Genomic DNA, 10,999 nt, shown 5'->3' on the forward strand with positions numbered 1-10,999 from the left:
GGTGCATATATGTTTAGGATAGTTATTTCTTGTTGATGGAGTGAACCTTTTATCATTATGCAGTGGCCCTGTGTATCTTTTTTAATTTTTGATACCTTAAATGGTATTTTTTCTGAAATTAGGATCGCGACTTCTTCTTTCTTTTGTGTTCCATTCGCCTGAAAATTTGTTTCCCATCCTCTTACTTTGAGTCTGTGTATGTCCTTTCTAGTGAGATGGGTCTCTTGAAGGCAGTATATTGTTGCCTGGTGATATTTTATCCATTTTGTCATTCTATGTCTTTTCAGTGGTGCGTTTAGTCCATTCACATTCAGACTAATTATTGAAATGTGAGAGTTCGCCCTTATCATGGAGTTCTTATTGAGTTGTTGTTCTTCCACTTGGTTTTTTCTTTCTTTTTTTTTTGTCTTTCTTTTGGTTTTGGGGTTGGTTCGTGTATATTTTATTCTTTTCCCTGTATTCTTGTGAAGAACGTTGTTCTTTTTTCCTTTTCTTCTGTTTTTAGTACTTTCTTAAGTGTTTCATGTAGAGATGGTTTGGTGGCAGCATAAGTTCTTAGGGATTGGATATCTGGGAAAGATTTTAATTCTCCCTCACTGATGAAGCTTAACTTGGCCAGGTAGGTTATTCTTGGTTGAAATTGTTTATCCTTTAGGACTTTGAAGATAGGGCTCCAAGCTCTCCTAGCCTGCAGGGTTTCTGCAGATAAATCTGCTGCTATTCTGATTGGTCTTCCATGGTAGGTGATCTGGCCTTTTTCTCTTGCTGCCTTTAGGATTTTTTCTTTTGTGCCTAATTTATTTAAGCAAATTGTTATGTCTAGGAGTTGGTCTTCTCATTTGCTGTCTTGCAGGGGTTCTCTGAATCTCTTGTGTTTGAATTTTTGCATCACTGATTAGATAAGGGAAATTTTCTTGAATGATCTCATGGAAAGTTTGTTCCAATGTGGTCTCTGTTTCTCTTTCTGCCTCAGGGAGTCCGATTATTCTTAGGTTAGGCCTCTTGAGGTAGTCACTCATCTCTTGAAGGTTTTGTTCTGTCTTTTTTAGCTTATTTTCTGTGTTTTTAAGAGTTTGGGTTATTTCTATATTTTGGTCCTCAAGCTCTGAGATTCTTTCTTCTGCTTGGGTAATTCTGCTTTCCATGCTTATCAATTTGTTATTTATTTCATTCACAGTATTCTTTATTACTGTTATCTCAGATATCAGCTCCTTCCTAGTTTCTTCTTGTGTCTCCTCAATTCTTTTTAGTCTCTCCATTATTGTTTTGATATCTACATTTGCATTTTGAGACCCTTCATTCTGGGGACTTTTCATTGTTTGTATTCCAAAGTCAATTTTCTCAGTGTCTGCTCTCCCAGGCGTCTGGGAGAGACCCATACTCTTCTTTTGGTTTTTCTTCATTTCTGTAGATTTTTCTCCCTTTACCCCTTTCCCTCCCCCTCTTCAATTCTGTTTTTGAGGGAAGGTGGGGTTGCTTTTATTTCTCTTCTGCAATGACCTGTTCTTCCTTATGAGGGTCTTCTGGTTTTGTTCACTTTTCCCTCTGCTTTACAGTCTGTCTATTCAGCAGTTTGCAGTCTTGGTCCGTTCAGAGAATCTCACCAGTTCACCTATGCCGTCGCCATCTTGCCCCGTCTCTCCAATCTCTTGAGAGCGCCGATGAGTGACTTCCCGTCCTTGATGAATTTCGTGGTCTTCTCCAACTCCGCTTCATGTGACTTGAGCGTCTCTCGGAAGTGTGGGTGGTGGAGGCAGCAGTCACTGAACTCAAGCGCGGGGAATCCTATGGTGCCCGCGGTGCCCGACCGGGGGACCCGCCTGCCCCGGGCCACGGCAGCCCGCTGTTTCCCACCTTGAGAGCGCACGCGGCGGGACCCAGGTGACTTTCCCTCCGCCTGCCGCTCCACAGGTGTGGCCACCTCGCCCCCCACACCGCAACGTCTGAGGGCGCACCCGACTACCGACCCAGCCGGCCGCGGCTGACCCGGGCTCGCGAAACGGGGCAGCGGGCGAGCAGGAAACGCGGCGGTGGTCCCACAGCGGCACCAGGAAGTGAGCGAGCAGGCAACCCAGTGCGCCAGCTCCTCCCCACCTCTTTAGTCTGCTCGCTCTCCAGCAACCTCGAGTGCCCTCAGTTCATTTATTTTTAAAATCGTTTCCTTTGTGCATTATTATGTATGTGGGGGCTCAATCTGTATCCCCTCCAATTTTTTTTCTGTTTCAGTTTTATTTGCAATTTTCTAGTTATGTGTGTATATGAATGATTGAGCATTCATCTTTCAATTTTGTTGTTGTTATTTGTTTGGTTTTGCTCTTTTTTTCTTCTGAGGTTTTTTATTTTCACTTTTTATAATTTTTTTTTTTGAGTTGGAGTCTCAATCTGTCGCCCAGACCGGAGTGCAGTGGCCACTCCCGGCCACCGCAGCCTTGTCCTGCTGGACTCCAGCGATCCTTCCACCTCAGCCTTCCAAGTAGCTGGAATTACAGGTATGAGCTACCATGCCCAGCTAATTTTTTTTTTATTTATTGTAGAGATGAGGTCTCGCTGCCCAGGTGGGTCTCGAACCCGCAGGCTCAGGCAATCCACTCACCTCAGCCTCCCAAACACTTTTTATAATTTAAAGTGTGTGTCAATATATGTGTGAATGTTTGTTCTGAATTCTTCTTTTTTTCCCCCCGGTCTTTCATTTTTTCTTCTCTATTCACTTTGTGCAAGGCATGTGTGTGTGTGTGTGTTTAGTTTTCTTGGTATGTTGTTGCTGCTGTTTGTTTTGTTACACTTTGTTGTTATTCCAGTTTGTTTTTGGTATGTGTGTATGTCTGTGTCTGTTCAATTATTTTTTGAATTGGTTTCTGCTTTGCATTATCATATAGAGTGGTGGTGGGGAGTGGATCTCAGGGAACACGTACCACAATAAGTGAACATTGTAATTAGCAAGTAGCTTCTGAATCCTAGTGTCCCATCCCCTACTTTAGTTGAATTTCCATAACTACAAGAGACAGCAAAACTTCCCATCCACCATTCTATTTCAAAATAGAACAAATTCAGAGCCCAGATCAGGGAAGAATAGAGGACTGAGCAAATATCAGAATGAAAAACCTCCCCCAACTGACACTGAATAATAGAAGTAAAGAGAAAAACAAGTGATATGTCACACATGAGGAAAAACAAAAGGAAGACCACAGGCAATTTCAAGTGTATGAAAGACAAGACTTCTGAAAAATCAGACATTGGTGCCCAAACAATGGAAGTCATCAATGACTGGTCCCGAATATGACAAGGAGTAGGGAATGGATGAAAGAGTAAATGATACTCAAGAAAGACTAGTTGCAAAACTGAAAAAACGTATAACAGAGATTTTGGCAATAAAAAATTTCATACAGGAAATAAATAGCAAAATTACAAGCATGGAAAGTAGAATTAATCTAGCTGAAGAAAGAATCTCAGAGCTTGAAGACCAGAACATGGAGCTAACCTGATCTGTGAAAAACATAGAAAAAAGACTCACAAAGAAAGAACAAAGCCTTCAAAAGATGTGTGATTATATCAAGAGGCTGAAATTACACCTGATTAATATCCCAGAAGAAAAAAGGGAAATAAGGAACAACTTGGACCAAGTATTCCAGGAGGTAATCCAAGAAAATTTTCCCCATCTCACCAGAGATGTGACCAGTTAAGAACAAGAGATACAGAGAACCCCCACAAGACATCAAAAGAGAAGACCAACCCCTAGATGCATAGTAATTCACCTACACAAAGTAGTCATAAAAGAAAAAATCTTAAAGACAGTGAGAGAGAAAGGTCAGACTACCTACTAGGGAAAACCAATCAGAATAACAGCATACCTATCAACAGAAAAACTACAAGCAATAAGGGACTGGAGCCCTATATTCAAAGTCCTTGAGATGAACAATTTCAACCAAGAATTTCCTATCTAATCCAGTTCATCTTCATCAATGATGGAGAATTAAAAACCTTCTCAGACACCCAATCCCTAAGAGATTATGCAGCTTCCAGACCAACTCTACAGGAGACATGTAAAAAGTTATTAAGCACAGAAGGAAGAAAGAAAAATAAACGATGACCACACACTTTGCAAGAGAAAAGCAGAGCACAGAATCAAAAGAGAATACAGTACAACAAGAAACTTGAAAACACACATACAACCCAAAGCCAAAATAAAAAAAGCAAAGAAAAACTTTATAAGAACCTCATGGCAGGGATAAACAATCACATTTCAATAATCAAACTGGATGTGAATGGATTAAATGCACCAATGAAAAGACACACAATGGAAAACTGGATAAGAAACCATGACCCAGTTGTTTGCAGCATCAAGGAGACTCATCTCACTACAAGGGACACACAAAGACTCAAAGTTAAAGAGTGGAAAAATGAGTTTCCAGGCAAATACATCACAAAAGAAGGCAGAGGATGCAATCTTAATATCAGACAAAACAACCTTTAAACTATCAAAAAATAAAAAAGATGCAAAAGGACACTACATAATGATGAAAGGTTCAATCCATCAATAAGAGATATCCATCCTAAACATATATGCACCCCGACACAGGAGTACCATCATTTATAAAGCAACTACTAAGTAAACTAAAAATATATATTGACTTAAACACTATTAGAGCAGGGGACTTGAATACCCCACTAATAGCCCTAGATAAATCAATGAGGCAAAAAACCAACAAGGAGATCCAGAACCTAAACTTGACACTTGACCAAATGGACTTAGTAGATACCTACAGATTATTTCACCCAACAACCACAGGATATACATTCTACTCATCACCACATGAAATGTACTCCAAGATCAATCATATCTTTGGTCATAAATCAAGCATAAACAAATTATATAATGTTGAAGTCTTGCCATGCACATTCTCAGACCACAGTGGAATAAAAATAAATTTCATCACCAACAAAATTTCCTCAAAGCCCACAAAGACATGGACACCCAACAGCATATGCTGAATAACTATTGGGTCAATACTGAAATCAAAGCAAAAATTAAAAGATTCCTGGAAACAAATGAAAATGAAGACACATATTACCAAAACCTCTGAGATGCCATGAAATCATTTCTAAGAGGAGACAGTTGCATTCCTATACACCAACAACAAGCGGGCAGAGTACCAAATTAAAATCACAATCCCATTCACAATAGCCACCAAAAAATGAAATACATTGGCATATTCCTAACCAGAGAAGTGAAAGATCTTTACAACGAGAATTACAAAACAATGCCAAAGAAATCCAAGAAGACACAAACAAATGGAAAAATATTCCATGCTCGTGGATTGGAAGAATCAACATTATTAAGATGTCCATCCTACCTGAGGCAATCTACAGATTTAATGCAATATTCATCTAATTACCAACAACATTCTCCTCAGACCTAGAAACAACAATACAGGAATTCATATGGAAACATAAACGACCAAGAATACCCAAAACAATCCTCAGCAAAAAACAAAAACAAACAAAACAAAACAGAACAAAAAAACAAAGCAGGAGCTATCACACTCCCAGACTTCAAACTTTATTATAAAGCTACAATAATCAAAATAACCTGGTATTGGTACAAGAACAGGCATATAGATCAATGGAATAGAATTGAGATTCCAGAAGCAAAACCTCCATTTCTTAACACACTCATCTTCAACAAAGCCTCCACCACCAACCACTGGGGAGATGAGAACCTATTCAGCTAATGGTGCTGGGAAAACTGGCTGACCACATGCAGAAGATTGAAACAGGACTCCTACTTATCCCCATACACAAAAATTAACTCTAAATGAATCAGAGACCTGAACATAAAACCTCAAACTATAAGAACCTTAGAAAATGCAGGAGACACTCTTATGGAAATTGGAACTGGCAACCAATTCCTGATCTAAACCCCAAGTGCCCATGCCATAAGAGACAAGATAGACAAGTGGGACCTCATCAAACTGACAAACTTCTGCAAAGCCAAAGAAACCATCAAGAGAGCAGGGAGACAGCCCACAGACTGTGAAAAAATATTTGCCAACTCTATGTCTGACAAAGGCCTAACATCTAGAATCTACAAGGAATGCAAACTTGCTGAAAAGAAAAAAACAAACAGTCCCATTACAAAGTGGGCAAAATGTATGAATAGACAGTTCCCAAAAGAAGACATACGAGCAGCCAACAGTTATATGAAAAAATGTTCAGCTTCACTAGTCATCAAGGAGATGCAAATTAAAACTACACCTAGATACCACCTAACTCCAGTCAGAATGGTCATCATCAATATCTCAAAAAATATCAGATGCTGGAGAGGTTATGGTGAAAAGGGAACACTTCTACACTGTTGGTGGGAATGCAAACTAGCACAACCTCTGTGGAAAACAGTGTGGTGATTCCTAAAAGTTCTAAAAATTGACCTTCCATATGATCCTGCAATCCCTTTACTGGGAATACACCCAGAAGAACTCAAATCACTCTATAGAAAAGATACTCGCACATGTATTTTTATCACAGCATTGTTTACAGTAGCAAGAACATGGAACCAACTGTGCTGCTCATTAAAAGAGGACTGGATTTTTTAAATGTGGTATATATACACAATGGAATATTATGCAGCAATAAAGAAGAGAAACATCATGAACTTCACAGCAACCTGGATGGACTCAGAATCTCTAATACTGAGTGATCTTTCACAGAAACAAAGAACTGAGTATCACATGTTCTCACTCATAAGTGGACCTTGAACAACTATTGCAATACTATAATAAAAGGATTGACAGTAGTGGGAAACTGCGAGGAAGTGGGAGCATGGAGAGGAGGCATTGGCAGTAGTGGGAATCTGCCTGGGGAGGGGGGCACATCTCATCAACAAGGGTGACTACACAAAGAACATTTTTATACCTAATCCTGAACTGTACCCCACAATTTTAAAATAAAAAATTTAAAGCTGATAAAAAAAGAATCTTGGAAAATGCAGGAGACACCCTTAGTGAAATTGGAACTGGCAGCAAATTCCTATTCAGAACCCTAAATGCCCATCTCTTAAGACATAAGATAGAAAGGTGGGACTTCATCAAATTAATGAGCTTCTACAAAGCAGAAGAAACCATCAAGAGAGCAGGGAGACAGTTCACAGAATGGGAAAAAATATTTACCAACTGTATATCTGACAAAGGCCTAACATCTAGGATCTACAAGAAGCTCGAATGTGCTGAAAGGAAAAAAACAAACACCCCCATTAAAACGTGGGTAAAAGACATAAATAGACACTTCTCAAAACGAGATATACAAGCAATGAACAGACACATAAAAAATGCTCAACCTCACTCATCATCAGAGAAATGCAAACTGAAACCACATTGAGATACCACCTAACCCCAGTAAGAATGGCCATCATTAATAAAACAAACAACAACAGATGCTGGTGAGGACACAGAAAGAAAGGAATGTTCGTAACCTGCTGGTGGGAATGCAAACTTATGCAACCTCTTTGGAAGACAGTGTGGTGGTTCCTGAAAGAACTAGAAATTGACCTTCCACATGACCCAGTAAATCCCCTATTGGGAATATACCCAGAGGAACTCAAATCTTTCTACAAAAAAGATACCAGCACACATATGTTTGTTGCAACTCTATTCACATTAGCAAAAACATGGAACCAATCATGGTGCTCATCAAAGCTGGATTGGATTTTTAAGATGTGGTATATATGCACAATGGAATATTATGCAGTCATAAAGAAAGACAAACATATGGACTTTGCAACAGCTTGGTTGGATTAAGAGTGGATCTTACTCAGTAATCTATCACAGAAACAAAGAACAGACTACCATATGTTTTCACTCATAAGTGGACTTTGAACAATTATAATACTATAAGAAAGGGATTGGCAGTAGTGGGAAACTGTCAGGGGTGGAAGGGCAGGATTGGCAGTTGAGAGAAACTGCTAGGAGAAGGAGGGGCACACTTAATCAACAAGGGTACTTGGGGTTTTGATCAGGAATTGGTTGCCAGTTCCAATTTCCATAAGAGTGTCTCCTGCATTTTCTAAGGTTCTTATAGTTTGAGGTTTTATGTTCAGGTCTCTGATTCATTTAGAGTTAATTTTTGTGTATGGGGATAAGTAGGAGTCCTGTTTCAATCTTCTGCATGTGGTCAGCCAGTTTTCCCAGCACCATTAGCTGAATAGGTTCTCGTCTCCCCAGTGGTTGGTGGTGGAGGCTTTGTTGAAGATGAGTGTGTTGAGAAATGGAGGTTTTGATCTGGAATCTCAATTCTATTCCATTGGTCTATATGTCTATTCTTGTACCAATACCAGGTTATTTTGATTATTGCAGCTTTATAATAAAGTTTGAAGTCTGGAAGTGTGATAGCTCCTGCTTTGTTTTTTTGTTCTGTTTTGTTTTGTTTGTTTTTGTTTTTTGCTGAGGATTGTTTTGGGTATTCTTGGTCGTTTATGTTTCCATATGAATTCCTGTATTGTTGTTTCTAGGTCTGAGGAGAATGTTGTTGGTAATTAGATGAATATTGCATTAAATCTGTAGATTGCCTCAGGTAGGATGGACATCTTAATAATGTTGATTCTTCCAATCCACGAGCATGGAATATTTTTCCATTTGTTTGTGTCTTCTTGGATTTCTTTGGCATTGTTTTGTAATTCTCGTTGTAAAGATCTTTCACTTCTCTGGTTAGGAATATGCCAATGTATTTCATTTTTTGGTGGCTATTGTGAATGGGATTGTGATTTTAATTTGGTACTCTGCCCGCTTGTTGTTGGTGTATAGGAATGCAACTGTCTCCTCTTAGAAATGATTTCATGGCATCTCAGAGGTTTTGGTAATATGTGTCTTCATTTTCATTTGTTTCCAGGAATCTTTTAATTTTTGCTTTGATTTCAGTATTGACCCAATAGTTATTCAGCATATGCTGTTGGGTGTCCATGTCTTTGTGGGCTTTGAGGAAATTTTGTTGGTGATGAAATTTATTTTTATTCCACTGTGGTCTGAGAATGTGCATGGCAAGACTTCAACATTATATAATTTGTTTATGCTTGATTTATGACCAAAGATATGATTGATCTTGGAGTACATTTCATGTGGTGATGAGTAGAATGTATATCCTGTGGTTGTTGGGTGAAATAATCTGTAGGTATCTACTAAGTCCATTTGGTCAAGTGTCAAGTTTAGGTTCTGGATCTCCTTGTTGGTTTTTTGCCTCATTGATTTATCTAGGGCTATTAGTGGGGTATTCAAGTCCCCTGCTCTAATAGTGTTTAAGTCAATATATATTTTTAGTTTACTTAGTAGTTGCTTTATAAATGATGGTACTCCTGTGTTGGGGTGCATATATGTTTAGGATGGATATCTCTTATTGATGGATTGAACCTTTTATCATTATGTAGTGTCCTTTTGCATCTTTTTTATTTTTTGATAGTTTAAAGGTTGTTTTGTCTGATATTAAGATTGCATCTTCTGCCTTCTTTTCTGATCCATTTGCCTAAACAGGAGACAAAGCCCCTCTCCTATACTGAATCAGACAAAGGCAACTAAGCATCACAGATCTCCCAGGGAGCAGGCTAAAAAAAACAAACCCAAAATGTGAGTAAATCTAGCCGCTTGCAATGAAAACAAAAGGGAGAGGCGGGAGATCAGAGCTGAAGAGACTTTAGACAGTCAGGAAAGATTCCAGAGCTAGTCTGATCTCTTATTTTGACTTTTGATTTTATCATTTTGACTGCTTGTTTTGCTAACTTATGTTTGCTTTCTGACTTACACTATCTGTTTGTGTTAGGGAAAATGCATCAAATTCATGCTTTTATTGATCTGTCTTTGTGTAGCTACCAGTATTCTTTAGGGAATTTTGCCTGTGTGTTTTTTTTGCTTCTCTCCAGACTTGTGTCTCCTTTTCACCTGCTAATTGGTATGTATGTCTGTTCTCCCTCTCACTATTCTTTCTTTCTAACATCCTATTGACCCCCCCTCCTCATATTTTCCTCTTTTGTAATTCCTTTTGATCCAGAGACCAAATCTACATACCGCTACACAGACAGATTGTAAGGCAGTGGGAAATAGGTTCCAGTGTGCTCATGCACTTGTTGGTGGATGCTGGAATCAGCATATAGATTCTGAATCACAGCTCCCCCCTCAATTAAACCTCAAAACTGCAAAAAGTACAGCCAGCAGCCCACACTCCAACCTCAAAGGTAAACAAAGCCAGGGGACCCTCATAAGAAAGAACAAGAGATTGCACAAGTGAAGCAAAAGCAACCCCACCATCCCTGAAAAACAGAATTAAAGAATGAGTGGGAAAGGGGGAAAGAGAGAAAAATCCTCACAAATGGAAAAACCAAAAGAAGAATATGGGTCTCTCTCAGACCCCTGGGAGGGCAGACACTGAGAGAACTGACTTTGGAATACAAACAATGAAGAGCCCCCAGAATGACTGGTCTCAAAATACAAACCTAGATATCAAGACATTAATGGAGAGATTAAAAAGAATTGAGGAAAGACAAGAAGAAACTAGGAAGGAGTTGATAACTGAGATAGTGGTAATAAAGAATACTGTGAATGAAATAAATAACAAACTGATAAACATGGAAAGCAGAATTACCCAAGCAGAAGAAAGAATCTCAGAGCTTGAGGTCCAAAATATAGAACTAACCAAAACTCTTAAAAACACAGAAAACAAGCTCAAAAAGACAGAACAAAACCTTCAAGAAATGAGTGATTACTTCCAGAGACTGAACCTAAAAGTAATTGCCTTTCAGAGGCAGAAAGACAGACAGAGACCACACTGGAAAAAACTTTCCAAGAGATCATTCAAGAAAACCTTTCTTATCTAATCAGTGATGCAAAAATTCAAACACAAGAGATTCAGAGAACCCCTGCAAGATAACAAATGAGAAGACCAACTCCTAGACACATAATAATTTGCCTAAACAAAGTAGGTATAAAAGAAAAACTCCTAAAGGCAGCAAGAGAAAAAGGCCAGA

Source organism: Carlito syrichta, unplaced genomic scaffold (genome assembly GCF_000164805.1).
Source record: "Carlito syrichta isolate Samal-C Ts95f unplaced genomic scaffold, Tarsius_syrichta-2.0.1 Scaffold309834, whole genome shotgun sequence".
Taxonomy (NCBI): domain Eukaryota; kingdom Metazoa; phylum Chordata; class Mammalia; order Primates; family Tarsiidae; genus Carlito; species Carlito syrichta.